Below are 17,825 nucleotides of genomic sequence, written 5' to 3'. Positions count from 1 at the left end.
ATGGGGTGGTGATCCTTATTGAATTGCAGATTGGTATGAGTGACTGAAATACCGCAGGGACTTAAATAAGTGGTGCATATGGTATTACTTAGGCTGCATCCTTTAGCCAAGGTGAAGGCTTCGTTTTCCTAACATGCATGCACACACACACACACACACACCTGCTACGTATGCATCCATCTACTCTAGAAGCTCCACACTGAACATTAATTACCTATCTAGAGTAAGGCTGGCTGGCCTTTACTTCCTTCCCTTTGCCCTGTGTTACCTGAGTGCACCCCCAAGCCCCCACACTCTCCAGTGCAGATAATGGTGTATCAGATTAGTCTGCCTTGCTGCTGCGTCAAGACCCAGATCAATTTATTGACTCTGCTAGAGTGGCTGGTACAGCAATTGTTACAAGAGAAGAATAGAAAGTGAGAACGTGTACACGTGAAAAATAAAAATGACGTTTTGTTCTCTCCTGCCCCCTCCCCCCGTTTTTTGCCTCATAGATCTTTATGTGTTTACACAGCAGAGAGCACTTTACTTAAGTTAATCAGCTTCTTCTACATTATTAATTGTGACAGGGTGCCACATGACAGGATGAGTATTATGGGAAACATCGATCTCACTCCGATGGTGTGGACCTGAGCAGGTTTGGTATTCCTCTCCCTGTCTCGCTGCTTTGGGGTCCCATCAAATCACATTTCCCTGATTGACAACACAGAATACCTCCCATCAATACGATTGATTTTGTGAAAAGGACAAGGAACATTTTTCAACTGGAGAGAGATGAATTGTGGTTATGGGAAAGAGAACACCTCAGAAATCTTTCAGGTTAGAAGCCTAAATTGGGAACTAAGATATTATTGTCATCCCAAACACAAGCGTAATTTGTACCCCCTGAAAAATGATATTAGGAGAAACTTATTACAAGTGAAAAATAGACTTAGTGGAGGCCAGCAATGAACCTGAGGACATAATGGCTGTTTTTAAAAGGCCACCTGCTAATTTTTTTGTGAGGAATTTTTGGTTAAGTGCACATCTTTGAAAGACATTTCATTAAAGTTCAACTTTCATGGCTTATACCTGTAGACCCTAACATAAATCCTGTGTGAATGGACAAAACTGAGTGGGTGTCATTTGTGACCTGGAAATAAAAGGTCAACCATTGAATTTATAGCTTTTTTAGTGAAAAGAACATAAAGATTCCTGCCAACTGGAGTCAATCCATATTTTAATGTTTCCTAGTTAAGATTATAAAATCAAAGGGATTAGGATCGTGCTGCTCAGTGAAGGTCAAAAATTAAATGTGATGGGCTAAGTGTCATTCCCATGGGGCAGAAGTTAATATTTCAAAAACCATTTCTACCACTGGCAGTCAAGAAATGAATTGTCCATGATCATTAACCAAGTTAAGGGGAATCCCACTATCATTACTAAGTTTAATGATGATTATGATACTAATCAACTATATTATTAAATTACTCTGCTGTTCTGTAATGTCCCCAAACAGTAATAGTGAATTGATTGCTACCAAATAATTCTCATATATAGTTGAGAACAAGTTGAGATAGAGGATCATGGATGAAGGCCTCCTTTTGAGGAAAGAAGTTGTGACTATTTTATGGATAACAGTGATAGTGTAGAATGTTCTTTTAAGATGAAGAGTGAGTGGCACTACAGACCTGTTATTAAGTATAATCCATCAGTACATGTTTGTTTAAATACAAAAAAAAGAACATGTATTTCTCTTTATTGTGTTGTGTTTTTTTTCTCTTTCAGATTTTTGTATCATCCTCCCCACCTTTTTTTTTTTTCTTTTTTTTTTTTTGGGAAAAAAGAACGTCTATTTTGCCAGATTCCTTTTTCCACAAATTTTTTGAGCTCTGAATACTGTCTACTTTGGATTTTTATGAAGAGGGAAGAAAGGATATTTAAATGTCTTTATATGATGACTCAGACACATGTGCCCTGTACCATTTTCAAATCCATTTTAAGATGCCAGTATTTTTCAAAGTTTTAGAATATAGAACACTGAAGCTGGTAATTTCCTTAAAGATTATCCACTCCAGACTCCCGTCATTTTTCAGATACAACTTTAAGAATATTTTGGAATAAAGTTCATATCATTTTTAATAAAGTAGCACCTCCAAATAAGAGGGCCAAAGCCTGGGGAACTGAAACAACTTGCAAGGCCCCAAACCTAATCAGAGACAGAGCAGGACTGAAATGCAGGGACCTGCCATGAGTGAAGGAAGGGACTGGTGGTTTAATATGTGGCTTAGAAAATGGGGCCATGGTTTCCATTTTACAAAGGTGTTTTATAAAAGCCCAATATCCATTAGACTGACTCAAATGCATTGGAATTCCAAGAAACAAATGCATGTAATTCAGAAGTTCACTTTGCAGGATTTACTTTCACAGACTGCCATGCAGGGGTGTGTGTGTGTGTGTGTGTGTGTGTGTGTGTGTGTGTGTTTAACCTGTGCTTCTGTCTATGCTCCTGGACAGCTTTTGTTGCATATTTTCTATCTTCTGATCTTCACAGTGCAGACAAAGGTCAAAATTCCCATCTACCTTCACAGGCAAACACTTTAAAGTGCTTCTACATGAGGCAGGTCGTAGGGAGGACCTTTGATTTAAAGTTCAGCATTTACATTTGTAATTTTGACTAATTTCTGTGCTAGCATTAATTAAATTGAAATTATTTAATTAGAATAAAACTAAAATTGGTCATTAGGATTAATTTAACCTGATAGGCTTTGTGTGCCTTTCTAGACAAATATTATGAAATATAGTGATAATGAAGCAGTGAGAGGTATAATTTCACATCTTATAATGACTTTAGTATCCACCAGTTGTTCTCTCTGATATCTGGATAGTGCTGATATTGCTCTTTGTTACATCATTACTATTTAGCTAGGGCCACGCTGTATCTCTTAGTTGGCCTCTTCCCAAATATTTTTTTCCTGTCTTGAAGTCTAAAGATGTACCAAACTCCCTTCACACCACCCCCATATTAACATCATTGTTCCCTTTCCCCCACCCCCACCGTCTTCCAGGAAGGCGGTTTGCTTGGCTCATCCCTTGGGCTTTGCATCACAGTGACCTTTGTAAGCCAACAACTGCTGGGTGAAACTCCTTATGGAATTCACTAATGCTCCTCAGCCCTGGGGTCAATACTGTCAAATCTGGACTGTCCCCTCGCACCCCTTCCTGGCTGCTTGCTTTGAGTCAGAAGCAGGCACACAGAATGAAGCCCCGACGAGGGATGCCAGGCGCTGAGTAGGTAACTGTAAGGGGGTACAGGACAGAAGCGTTGCTCCTCCTGGTGCCGGATTCACCTCCAGGAAATAGTTTCCCCTCTTCATCCCACACCTTCCACATAGCTTGATTAAGCAAGCACGCTTCCAAAGTTGGTGCCCTCTGTTTCTTAAAGAAGATTACAGGTGAATGAAGCTACTGTTTTACCAGAAGAATCAGCATAAATGAAATGAGATTAGATCTGAATCTGCCTACCCACACATGAACAAGTGTGAAACACTTGGAACTTCAATCAACTATTAAATCAACTAAAAAATTATTTTGTCTTCAAAACCATTAGGATCCACCTGGATAAATTAAATCCTCAGGAAAATCTGTAAACCATTTTAAGTTTCAAATTTCTCCTGTTCACCATGTTGTCAGAGTTGCTTAAAAAAAAAAAAAAAAAGTAACGTTAGCAGTTATGTTTAATAGGCTTCCTATAGCAGCCGTTATTGGCAGGGGTCCAAAGGATAGTGGAAAATGAACCAGTTTTATAGATATTTATGAAAAAGAAAGAAGAAAAAATACACAAAAGAAAGAACACATGATTTTCAGTCATTTGGAGTTGACTGACCAATGAGAAATTATCTCTTATGCAAATTATCTCCTTTCTGGAAATCAGCCAATCAGTCCTGGCTAAAGGCTGAGAAACTCTTAAGAGTTGCAAGCCCCAATTCCACCCAATCACTGTAACTAAACTGCTGCTCCCAAAGAAACCATTTTTATCATCCATTTCTGCAGAACATCCTCTAAATGGATTCTTCTTTCCTTCATGTCCTTATCCAGTAAGAGGAACCTTCTGATTTTTGCAGCAGCGGGTTTTATTTAGAAGCATATTCACATTTAATTTGGTTTTAGAAAACCCTTAATGTTTTTTAGCATTGAGCTAGGTTGAGTTCAGGGGATTGAGAAAAAAGACTAAAAGCTTTGCATGTAGCCAGCATGCTCATGCTATTATTGAACTTTATGCAAGAAAAGTGACGGCTCAATATTGCACTAGGTTAAGAAAAGGCCATGATCTAGCACATGAAGATGAGGTTTCTGTCTTCCCCCAAGACAGAGAGGAATCCCCTTCCCCCACCCCAACAACTCCAAAAATAAAAAAGCATCAGCTCTGCATTACAGTCCCATTAGGAGACAAAACACATGTATTAGTTGATTTCATCCTTACAAACACCATGCTAGCAAGGTGGTCTTCATCCCTTCTTAGCAGAGGTGCAAACTGAGATCCAGATTCACCACACACTCCTAGTCCATCCACACCCAGCCATGCAGTTGCTTCTCTGAACCCCCCTACAGTAGTGCTTACTCTTGAACTATTTGTCTGACTCATCACATGTCACTCTGCAGGGATGCAGCTGCTGAATCTGGGTACCAGGGAAGCCACAACCTACAGTTTTGTCGGGTATGCTCACCTATCAGGAAAGGACTGCTCCAGTATGAAAAGATGCTATAAAGTAGCTCTTGAGCATTGCCCTGAGGTTACAGTTACTATTAGCATCATTGATTTATTACTGCTGAACCTACTTTCTTGCTATTGTAGATAAACTCTGATTCAGAGAGAAGTTGAGAAGCAGAGTCCTTGGTCCTCTTTCTCCTATGCCCTTTCCATTTCTGCCCATGAAAGTGATGGCTGCTTTCTCTGAACTCTTGGACCCTTGCTTAGCAATAAGGCTAATTGGCTAATTTCAATAAGCCAGGAAATCAGCTCTCTCCAGATTGGTTCCCTGTGGGCATCTGAGAACCCCCTTCAAAGCTTCCTGCTTCTAAATGAAAAATAGCCATTTCTTCCTCTCTGATGCACCTTTATTGGCTGGAAAACCCCTGAGATCTTTTTGACCCCCAAAACCTCTTAGGTTTAGGATCTCTTTTGGACTGGGTACATTTCTCTTCATAACTTAATCTTCAAGGCAGAAAAACAATTTAAGCAAACCCTAGTTTTAATATTTGAAGAGAATCAACGTGCATTGACCATTTCCACAGAAAGCTGAAAATCATTGCACAGAAATTTTAAGTCATGGCCATGAGATTCTAGAATCTACATCTAGAAGCCATTGTTCACTTTTCAACTATAATGTTAACTAGAATGCCTTTTAGGGAAAATTAAGAAGCTACAGTTCTCTTGGCCCCTGCCCTGCCTTTCTCTCTGTCTTTCTTTGTCTCTGGAGTAGACCTGAGGAAACTTTTAATACTAACGAGAACTTGGTGCCGCGTAGCCTCTGAGTCTGAAATGCCTGAGAAAGCAGCCCAGATTCCAACTGTAAAACATTCCTTCACCAAGCCTTGGAAACTAGCATACAGAGGCCGGCAGAGTTCAGAGGGAACACATGTAAATGAGGCTCCGTTATAAACTCCTGAGTAGTTTAAACCTGAACTTGAACTTGTAAACATGTTCCTTGAGAACAATACAGAAAGGTTGATGCAGTAGAACAGGAAGTCATATTTTAGCTCAGACGTTTTACTCCTAATTTAAAAGAAGGAAAGTATCTTAAAGTATTCCTTAATTGAACTGTCTTCTAGAACAGCACAAATTGGCATGTCTGCAAGATTTTTGGTATTGCAGAGTCAGAATGGAAGTGTGTATGTATATATATCATTTGAACTTACCACCATTCTTGCAAAATAAACAATAGAATTTCCCATCCATATGGTGATTTAACAAGAGGATATTTAAAGAGCCTGTCAACATATAATAGTCATGCCATCTGTAATTGATTTTATTAATTGATAATAAAGTGACAATAGAGGTGTGGGACTGTTTCAAACTAGCACTGTGTGTGTGTATTCGGAGTTTGTTCGCAAATCTCAGTTACTGGTAGAGCACTACCAAGTGGGATTTATCGGAAAACAAAGTGAGAATGAGTTTGTACGCATGCTCAATTTTATAAAACACATTCGTGGGCCGGGCGCGGTGGCTCACGCCTGTAATCCCAGCACTTTGGGAGGCCGAGGCGGGCGGATCACGAGGTCAGAAGATTTGAGACCATCCTGGCTAACACGGTGAAACCCTGTCTCTACTAAAAATACAAAACAATTAGCCGGGCGCGGTGGTGGTGGCGGGCGCCTGTAGTCCCAGCTACTTGGGAGGCTGAGGCAGGAGAATGGCGTAAACCCGGGAGGCGGAGCTTGCAGTGAGCTGAGATAGCGCGACTGCGCTCCAGCCTGGGGGACAGAGCGAGACTCTGTCTCAAAAAAAAAAAAAAAAAAAAAAAAAAAAAAAAAAAAAAAAAAAAAAAAAAAAAAAAATTCGTGAATCAGTCTTCAATAATCTTTGCTTGTGAGGTCTCCATCTCAGAAGTCACTACTAAAAAGGTAAAAAATTAATTAAATAGTCTGTGTTAGAATGATATTACCTCCCTCCAAGAAGCATAGATCCCTGACAGGGAAGCCAAGTAGCTGTGCCAGTCACATATGCTATGTACAGTCCAGGTTGTTAGGAAGGCCCTCCACGGAGACCGTCAATGCTATAGGATCTTCACCTTGCTCAAATCCCAACCACAACCCCATCAGGAAGTCTCCCCCTCATATCCCCTGGAAATATTTGGGAGGAATCTAATTGTTTGTAGCAATGAATATTGCTTAGTTGTAAATTTAATCTACAAATTTAGAAGGAAATAAATCTGAACATAAAAAGCATTTGCTGTTTCAGCATTAAAAAAAAAAAATTACTGTCATTTGAAACTGCAAACTCTCCCATGTGGGTTTGTTTTGCAAGTCACGTCTTAACAAAGACAAGTTTTGTTGCCATAAAACCCTAAATCCTACCACATCCTCAGAAGCAGGAGAAAAGTATTGCTCACTGGTTCTGGGTTTGGGCTTTTAGGATAATACACAGAGCTATGACTGCGCAGAGGGAAATTGTTCGGATTTTATCCAGGGTTGTTGGTTCAGATGAAAGCCTGACACACACACACCTCCCATCTAGATCATATCAGTGCCTCACATAATTATGCTCCTTACATTTTAGGTCAGTATCTGAAAGTCGTTTTGTGTTTTTATTTTTTCCCTCAAATGCTGTGATAACTAGTATCCTGAGGCCTGTTTTGCAGAAAAGTTGAAGTTGGATCCCTGACTCGCTACAGACTAGGATTTAGATCTCTGACTCCATGATCTGACTTTTTCCATAGGCAAGTTCATTCTGACCTCAGTGAAAGATAGGAACAGTTTTACCTCTGCCAGTATCCCATCTACCCTGTGAACGATTAAAAACACACACACACACACACAACACAACAACGATTTCTGGCACCCGTGATATCTAAAAGCAAGTGTTCCTAGAAGGTAAAGAAAGGCATAGCAACAGGATCTTGTAGTATCCTTAGAGAGGTCTGGTGAAGTTCAGGCCCCTTAGCAAGCCGGTGACTGAACTGGGACTTGAACCAGGCCACCAGACCCACAGTCCAGTGCTCAGTGACATCTCACTGTACTCTCACTGTCTTTTCTCATGAAAATGAAAACAAAGACACCACAGTCTCCTTTGCATTCTCTCCAAATGCTGCCTGTGTGTCTTGTTTCCTGGGCTGACAACAGAAGCCTTCCAGGGGTTGTGGTTTGCAGCTCAAGGTCTTCTTCACTTCCTCTTAATCCTTAGGGACTGTTGGTCTGCATGGCCTGGGAGAGAGTAGGGGTCTGTCGTGATTCCTACACGGGGATTAAACACAGGTGGAGAGGGAGGGAGACACTAACTTGAGGGGTGGGAGGAGATAGAGAATGGAACTAGAAAGACCAGGAATGGTGGACAGGGGAGAATTAAAGAGGTAAGGAGCAGACTCGTGCCAGGGCTTGAGCATGGAAGTGCCTGCTGGGGTGGAGAAGTCTAAAGGTGGCAGATGCTATCCAGTGTCTGAAGGGCTTCTTGGCTGGAAAGGTTAGTTTGGGAATTCATTTCTGGCAAGAGGCCAGATCTTCTGGCATACTATTGCAGGATGTATCTGGGAGAATTTTTGAAATAACTGGACTTTTTACTTCAATGTTATTTTCGCTCCGACTGGACTTTATCTTCCTGCACAATCCACACTAAGGTCTCCGCGATCAATAGGCTCTCAACCTGAGTCATGTTTGGGAAGAGCAAGAGCGAGGAGGCACGCCGTGGAATGATTATTACAATGTGGCCACGCTCTGCTGAGCTCCGGCCTCCACTCCCACGCCTCTCTTTTTAAACAAGAAAGGTTACCTCCCTGGGCCACCATTGGGCCAACCCCAAGTGTGACTGTCTGCACTTGTTAGACAACAGGCATTTAATTAAAATTGGAATCCGATGTGTAGAAAACATACATTTTTTTCATTTCATAGCTCCCCAGGAAGTCATATTCCCTTCCTTCCCCACTCTCCTTGACTCTCCCCCTGCCAAAAAAAAATTTTTTTTTAAATGCAAAGGAAAAGATTATTTTAATGTGAAAATCAAAAATTACAAAGGGCTAGGCTGCTTCTTTATTTTTTGCCTTTGGGGGAGACATTAGCCAATCAGAAAGCCTGTATTGTGTCTTCAGACCAGGAGCCAGCTTTTTTATGGCTAACTTCCCATATGGAAAAGGGTTTGTCCCATTTCAGGGCATTAAAATACAGCGTTTAATGAATTTGCAACTTAAAACTTTTATCTTGCTCTTATGCGATAGAAAGTGTGGCCTGTCTTCTGATATTTGTAGGCCTTTGTGGAATCAATAAATACAAAGAAACAGATAATAAACATGAGGCCCGAGTTGAAAAATAAAGCCGCGAAACCCCCTCGCCACTGCATTTTCCGCAGCAGAGCCATCTACTGCACTGTCTGGGCTCCACCCAGAAAATCCGGCAGTGCCATCATGACCACATAGATAGGAACTCTGGACAATTTCATTGGGTCATTGTCCCCTTAATCTCCACGCTGCACCTCAGATCTCAAGCAGCTTCCGTGGCGCGGGCTCCATTTAATGGATAGAATCTATTTTTCATGAAAAGCAGGAAATAAGCTGTCTCTTTCATAAAAGATTTACAAAATGTAATCATTGTTGAAATATTCCCTTTGAACTGCCGTGTCCACGGGGGTCTCCGGCTCCCAGAGTCGTGCTTCATTAGAACCCCGTCATAAGCGGCTCCAGAAGGGCAGGTACGCTGGTGGTGCCCGGCTTTGATGTCTTGAATGAATGAAAGAAAAGCACAATAAAAAAGAGCTGTTGATCAAGCATAAAATACTCTTTAAGCTGACAGAATAGCAGCGTTAACACACCCTAAGCTGCTTTTAGTTTTTCCCTTTTTTCCTCACATTTTCCTGTGCTTTGTGTACAGTGGGGGTTTGTATTTTATAAGAAGTCTCTGATCTATGTAGTATGCCATTCGCTAACAAAAACCAAAATAGGATTGTTTCTGTCCCACTTGGTTGCCTGACTACTCCCTCCCTTCCTCCCCTTTTCTCCTCACCCCCAACCTCCAAGGCGTGCAGTTTAGCCTTGCAACGCAAGGGCCCAAATGCCTTTCATAAACTTGAGCCAATTCCTTTTGTGTTGTTGGTTTCGCCGCTCTGATTTTAATATCGCAATTAAAGACAGATTTTTATTTTCTCAAGAACTTTCTCTTGCAACTGGGGAAATGGAATTGACACAGCTGCTACTTTTAACTAAGAAATTATGTCATTAAATAAGAGAAAGCCACCTTGTAGAGCGATTTGCTTTCCCGGGGACTTTAGGTCTCACATGGACCCTAAGGCCCCAGAAACCTTTTACAGTGAGAGAACCCAGCTACCCTGGCTTCCTGGTTTTCTGTAGTAACCCCTAGCCAGGCTTTTAATCCCCACAAAAACTGATAAAGTTGTTACCTCCATTTCCTGGAGTCTAAAACTGAGACCTAGTGATGCTAACTTGCCTAAGGTAGTATCTAACTAGTTCATAATGGTGCCAGGATTTTTGTCATTCGGACCCCAGAGTTCTGGCTCTTACGGCTATGCACGCAGCTCTCTAGTAAGATTTTGAAGCAAATGCAGGTGGACCAGGGTGCAATGTTTAATCCAGCAGTCTTTATTTCATGAGGTAAAAGGTTACTTGAAGAAAAACGGAAAGGAAGGGGGACCAAAAGAAAAATGTACTTGGTGGTAAGAGAGACACTAGGGCAAGCTGGAATCTCGTGAAAGATTCGGACTTTGGATGAACAGTCAAAATAATTGGATTCTGTATGCACTCTCAAGGTTTGGAGGTACTGGATGGCTTATTGGGTAAAAAGATTAGTGTTTTCCCGTCTTGAGGTTTGAACCAAAACGGAGGTCTTGGCTGGGAGCAGCACAGTCATTCTCCAGGGATCAGTGGTTTGGACAACTCCTCTGAGCTTGTAGTAAGTAGGCAGCAGTCCATGTTACAAAACTATTGCACATGCTACTGACGCAGTTGGCCGCAATTGGCCCCATTGCAACAACTCTCCCATCGAAACTACCTGGAGTGGCTTGTGGAGACTTGTGTCCCTCGAGGGAGAGTGTCTGTCATTTGGGGAGACATGGTCATGTGGCACGAGCGTGCTAGAAGTCATCCATCCAAATGCCTTGCTTTGCACTTGTTGGGGTGACTGACACCAGGCTTTGAGAACCTCGGATACAGCTTGTTCTTCCTTCCCTCCTTTATTTATTTAACAGTATTTATTACATGCCTACCCTGGCATCCCTTAGATAGCCAGCTTGCCTGGGATGAAAACAGGTAATTAAAGATTAGCAACTGTGACAGAGGAGAATCCTGAGGGTAAAGGCCCCAAGAAGACCCCTCTGAAGAAGGAACATCTAATCTTAGAACCCAAGGACTAGCAAGCATTAGCAAAGCCAAGGAGAGGGAAAGCCTGTGCCCACGCCTGGCAGGGAGGAAGCATTTGGCTTTGGGGGATCTGGAAAAGTTTAAGGCAACACAAGTGTTGAGGACAAGTGGTGAAAAGATAAGGCCACAAAGGTGCCTGGGGCCAATCCCGGCCCATTACTGTTTTAATAGTTTTCTGTACAATAAACAAGTCTTGGTTCGGAGTTACTGAAAACAGACTTTCTTTAATTAAGAAAATAAAATCAGGCAAGAAAAATGATTACAGAGATCAAAGCCTGAGGCCGGCAGTACCAGTAACTAACACCTGTGTACAGCATGACCCCCTTTTCAGAAGAAACCAGTGTAAATCACTGCTGCCTCTTACGAATACAGAATGGTCCTCACAAGACTCTGAGGCTCCCAGGACAGGGACTGGCTTGCTTGAAGTCACACTGCTGGTCAGTGGAAAAGGCGACACCAATCCTGAGTCCTTTGGACACTGGATACTGGGCATCGTTCATTGCCAGAAGTTTACAAAATCCTATTGGGAGAAAAGCAGGCTCTCTGGTATCATTTAGGGTCTAGAATCTAGCCCCTGCTTCCTGATAGACAAGAAAGTCCTTCAGGACAGGGACTATATTTTACTCATTATATCCGCAGAGCCAGCGTACATAGCACCTAGTACATAGAAAGCCCTTAGTGCTTACTGAATGAGTGAATAAATGCTCCTAAATGGTTTATGCGAATGTGAGAAACTTGAAGTCCGCTCAGAGGCCCCATCCACTTCCATCATATTGAGATGGGGAGAAGAGACTACCGGGCTTTTGGCTGATTTGCCAAGGACAACTCATTTGGGCTAAACGGTAGACTTTAGTCCATCCACACAAGTGCGGGAAGCCAAAAATGACCCATGGGAGTAGTGTGACCCAGCAAAGCTAGCACCTCCCCAAAAGAGAATGCACAACAGTGACAGCAGCTCCTGGAGTCTTGGCTTATTGGTTGGCTGAGCCTCTTTGGGGGCTGATGAGGAGCTGGGCCTGCAGGGTGCAGGGAGGCCAGCCTGTGTTTGCACGTTTCCGTTTTATGTGTGTGAATGTCCTCAAATAACCCACCTTGCCTGCAGAAGAAAGCCAAGTGTCACACCCAGTTCTGGATTCCACATTAACAACCTCCTTCCGCAGTGTTAAACTTTGCCCTTGAGGCCTTTTGTTTAAGCTTTTAATCTGAAAAACAGATTCTGCTGCATCACAGTCCTCTCTGCCCTCTCTGCCCCTGCCATCCTAGCACTCTCTGCTCCTTTTGGGGGTTAAAGTAAAATACAAAATATAAAAAATGTTTCTCAGACATTTTCTTTTCCTCTAGAATGTGCATCCTGCCCTGTTAGTAAAAGAGGATGTAAAAGCCTTTTAAAATGTTGTTGCACACATTAGAGCATTTGTTGTTAACTCAGGGGTTGAGGCCATGGCCCTCATCAGCTGTGTCTTCGGCAGCCCCATGACCGCATTTTGGAAGATGGCCCGTGTGTTCTGATTGTTCTCTGTGAAGCGTAAGAAATGGAAGAGATTGGCACCGTCAGAGGTACCTTCTGCCATTTGAGGCTTCCTGTTTAGGATGCAGTCGGATAGATATTGTTTATGGTTCATAAAACCTGACTACTGTGAGTATTCCAGAATCCCAGTGGAATGGGATTCGAACTTTCATGGAGCTGTAAATTAACGGGCAGCAAGTGTGATAAAACTCCTCAGAGAACTGTGAGGGGGAAAAAGTCGCGCTGCAATGGTTAAATGAAATTTTATAAGCACATTCAGTGTGGAGCTGTTTTGCATTACATGAGTTGAATACCTTAGAGACGCCACATCTGCAGGCACTTTATTAAATCCTTAGTCAGCACTTTTCCAACCTGATGAGATTACTTCTTCATTTGACTGGAGACAAGGAAAGCTGAGCTCTTGTCCTGGACTGAGATTTCTTTTGATGTTTCACCTTGAACACTGAAAGAGGACAGTCCCCTCACTTCCCTCCCCACTCCCGCTCAGCACATCCCAAACTGTACACATTGTGAATGTTACCAACTAATTTTACGTAACTGGAGCCTTGGTGGGAGTGTGCATTTATGGACCTCCACAACAACTACAGCTGAAAGTTCCTGAGGAAAAAATAGATCAAAGCTCTGTGTTTACTTCCTTAATGTAAATGTATCAAGATAACATCATCCTATATCGGATTGTAATAATGCCACTCACTGCACATAAGGGAGGGAGATTCCTTTGTAGTCCATTTGGATACAGTAGAGTAGATTAAGGGGCTATAAAGTACGAAGGCAAAAACCATATGAAACCTAAGCTTATGTCACTAAATGTCTGAGGATGGTCTTTGTTTCATGTGTCAACATTTTCCCAGTGATTAGCTACTCAACCCCAACAATCGGATAATCTCAGATTTCTTTTATGTTTTTCCTATATGACCCAGGAAGAAAATATGCAGAACCATTCCTCAGTTAATGTTCTAAAACTTGTACTGCTTGCATAATAGAAATTATAAGAAAATATCACAAGAGAAAAGTAGGCTTTTACAAACATTATATTGTCCATCTGGTGTTACTAGCAGCTCATGGAAGTTTCTAGAAATTGATTGGCTTACACGTGTGTGACTGTCACACTCATCCCAATGGGATTATGAGTGTCTTTAACTACAAACTGATTAGGAGAAATTCAGGGAGATATAAGAATTGTTAATCTTATTATTAGTATTCATTATTATTGTTATCTGCCCATCTGCTGCCAAATTAAGTGATTTATCAGAGACTTCAAAAAAAAAAAAAAAAAAATTCCCTGTGTGGTTCCCCTAACCAACTTCCTATTCTGGAAAACCTTGGTCAAGTAGCTGGGTTAATTGTCATGAAGATTAGTGTGATGTTGAAATAAGTACTAATGGTCAAATTATAGGAGTGAACAAGTTTAAGAATAGGTTTTGGTTTGGGCCTGAAAGGGTTAATTAAGGTTTTTTCACGGGTTATTAAAGACCCCCAACCTCTGCCTTCAGGAGTCATATTGACACCCCACCACAGGGCAGCTCAGCCCCTCTATTGACATGTTGCTGGTCAGAGCACAATAGCCTTCTGTGTCTGCAAATCATTGCTAAAATCATCTCAAGGAAAAAAAAGTTTGAAAGCTTTAACGTTAGACAAAAGCCCAAGAGTTGCAGCGCGCAGCTCAAAAACCTGGAGTCAGCAACTTCTATTGATTAAAACTAACCTTTAAAGTAACTCTGAGAGTGTGTGGTTAGCATTTAAATTTAAACATGTCATGAGTTGATTTGTGTTACTGAATACCAACTCAGAAGGAGTAACATTCGCATCGCATTTTTTTTTTCTAATTCCCTTAAGCAGCTAAAGTATTTCATGAAATGTCAATAGGGCAAAAAGAAAAAGAGGAGGGGGGCTGATGCTGGGCCTTGCAGTTTTCTTTCCCATGCAAATATCCACCCCCCAAAAGAAAAGTGTGGAGAGTGAAGCACAATAATTAGTCCTTTGTCTAACTTTCCCAAGTGCCAGAGAAAGACAGATTAATTAAATATACAACAGTGTTGGTTTTGGAGTGGGGTCTTGCTTGCTGTGTAGGTCATAAATTAGGCAGAATAAATACTTCAATGTGTTTGCAGTGGGCCTGCTACGTCAGAACCACTGGAAGGTTGGTGGGAGGAGAGCAGAGGGTTTCTTGCTAATGATAGTCACGTCTGGGTCTGTCTGGTTGCTAAGAGCAACCAGACATGATGTAACACCAGGATGAACTTGAACTTGGGGGACTTGAAAAGAGAACAATAGACCAGAGCAATCAATAAAGCCTATTTCAGTGAAGGATTACAGAGCTGCTCTGGGGTAACCTTGTCGGCAAGGCACATACTGAATAGTAAGATGTGTGAAGGAACTTTTTTTTTTTTTTTTTTTTTTTTTGCTTTGCTTTTAAGAGAAGTGCAGAGGCACTGCAGATTTTTGTAGTGCCCTGAGGTCTCTTCCAGAAACTGTGGTGTGGAAAACTGCTCCCCCTGCTGACTCACTGGGTGCCAGGCCTTTGCTTCAAGAACTACCTTAGTGTCAGATTAAAGAAGTCTGGAATTTCACAACTGACTTAGAAAGTGTGAAAACAGAAATAGTAAGCATTATTCCCCGCACCCAAAGTGTGAGCCCATTTTGTAGAAGAGAGGAAGCGGCTCTAACTTGGATCAGAGTCAGCTGTTAGGTAGAGACCTACTAGAAACACACTTTGGAGCTCGCCTTCTCTCTCCTTTCTCTGCCCCTCCTCTTTCTTTTGTCCAGTTAGATTTAGGCCATGTGTATTTGCCAGGCTGATTTCCTTTCAGGACACAAGGGGCTTTATTGTGTTCCTCAAAGCATGTGGTCAAAGAATAACATCTAAAAGTCTACAGGATGAGTAGTTTTTCGGTTTGGGCTTCAGTTTTTTAAACTTCTCTGGAAATCAAAGGTGGCTTGTGTGACTAGGAAATCTTATACCAAACTCCATGTAGCTATCACTTAGCCATTCATCCCTGGGGACCAAACGAGTCCTTACTTTACCTAATTGAATCTCTTCCACAGGGATGATCCTTCACCTGCCTGAAGCTACCCAATTAGAACCCTTTCTGATACCATCAACTTAAAGAATTCAGAAGCCTTGACTTTTGTTAGGCTTTGGTAATTTTTCTGTAAATAATGATAAATGGAGTGAATTTGTCAGGTATCTCTAGAGAAAAGTCGGCAAAAGCCACATACTTTTTTATTTCACTGGAGAAATTAACTCTGATATTAGTCCATAATTGCTCATTCTGTCTAGCTAACAGAAAAAGAAATGCCAGCAGATAAAGTGATAGATGACCAGACAATTGCTCAAAGCTAATCACCTAAGAATTTACGAAAGGAAAAGGTAACCAGTAACTGGGCTCAGCAGGCACACAGAAGGCTCTAAATAAATGCTGCAAGCATGAATGAAGGCTCTAAATAAATGCTGCAAGCATGAATGAAGTGTATGCAGTGGCCTCATTTTTCCTTTGATCAGTGTGGTACTTAATAGAGTAAAATCTTGATCCTACTTAGTTATGATGTTTCATGTTTGAAAATACTATTTTAGATATATTGGGCTGAAAGGAGCATCTTCCCTCATAAAATCTGACATATATAAGGAAAGAAAAATACTGTGACTTGCTCAAAATCACCCAGGAAGACTGGGTCCAGCGCTTTTTCCACCTTACCTCTACTTACTCTTGTATCGCTATTGACCATCTGGGCCTGTTAGGAGAGTGTCACAATCATGTATTTAGTGCCTGCACCTCATTTGAAAGGAGATGTTGAAAGTCATCAGAGTAGCCATTCATTGCCACATGAAGCCCCTCCCTTCACCCATTCTCCATTCATTCAACTCTTCTTCATTAAGAACGTTCTGTATTCCAGGCACTGGGCTAGGCACTGAGGATTGAATGATAAACAAGATGGTCAAGTTTCCTGCCCTCCTATAACTGCCCCCATCAGATAACGAAACCCTTATTTGTATTTCAAGTGAACAGAAATACCTCATTTTGTAAGACACACTCAGAATGTTGGAAAACCCCAACGAAGACAATGAATTATAATTTCAGAAGAGGAAGATCAGTTTCAGTGTCACAGGATTTATTATTGTCTGTCATGACTTTACTTTTCCCAACGAATCCCTCCCACATCCCTAACGTAGATCCTGGTTGCATGGTTGAAAAGACAACTTCTAAAGCACACTTTTTTACAAATTGTGCTTTTAATTATGTTTTTCCTTTTGTCTTCCAGTCCTGGTACCTGGGATAAAAGTTGCAGCGTCCCACCATCCACCAGACAGACCACCTGACCCCTTCTCAACTCTGTAACACGGACGCAACCTCAACCCAGCGCAGTTACAACTTCACTGTCAGTGGAAGGGGAGAAAAACCGATTCAAATCAACTTGTACATGGAAACAGCAAGCATTATGGTCAAACAGCAAAGGCCATAACCTTTTGGGATTTTTTTTTTAAAAAAAATACTTTAGGGACTGTTGTAATTTCTCATATGGTGCTGGAAATGGTTGGGCTTTGTAACATTTGAAGTGTTTCCATGGTAGCGTGAGCATTAGGTGACGTGGCTAGCAGAGGACTACCCTTGCTCACTGACTTCCTTACGGAGCCCGGCTGTTTCACAGTATTTCATGAATTTACCCACACAGGTGTGATCCTCCTTGAGCATTGAGGAGGCACATGGAGAACTAAATCTTTTGTAGTAGCTGAGATCTGCAATATATAACTTACGGGACAGTCAAAGGGCAATGTTTTTCTGTAACATATTGGAAAAAGAAAATGCAGTTGTATTCCTTTTTTATTTGTTCTTTTAGTTTGTTTTGGTTCAGCAGTCAGCAGTTAAGTATATAACATGGCCCGCAAGGACAATGAATCCACTCACATTGCAGAACAATTCCGAAAATGGCAAACTACTACTACTACTGTTCAGTTTTTTAAAAGTTTTGAAATGCTGCACTTACATTAAAACAACAACAACAACAACATTTTTTCAACAATTTCAACAATGACACAAAAATTCACATGGAAATGGGGAAGATGGTCTGTTTTGACAGAAACTGACAGGAATCAATCAAAACAATCGAATTTTGAATTGAGTAAAGTGCAATTTCATTGGATAGCTAAATATCTTTGTAAGATAGAGATTGTTGAAAATTCTATTTTGTTTTCAAGTCCTTTCACCCCAGGACTCTAAATTATTGGGTAAAAAACAGCCTTG

This window comes from Rhinopithecus bieti, unplaced genomic scaffold (genome assembly GCF_001698545.2).
Source record: "Rhinopithecus bieti isolate Rb0 unplaced genomic scaffold, ASM169854v2 scaffold_6380, whole genome shotgun sequence".
Lineage (NCBI taxonomy): Eukaryota > Metazoa > Chordata > Mammalia > Primates > Cercopithecidae > Rhinopithecus > Rhinopithecus bieti.
The sequence above is the reverse complement of the archived record's forward strand: the minus strand, read 5'-3'. Positions refer to the sequence as shown.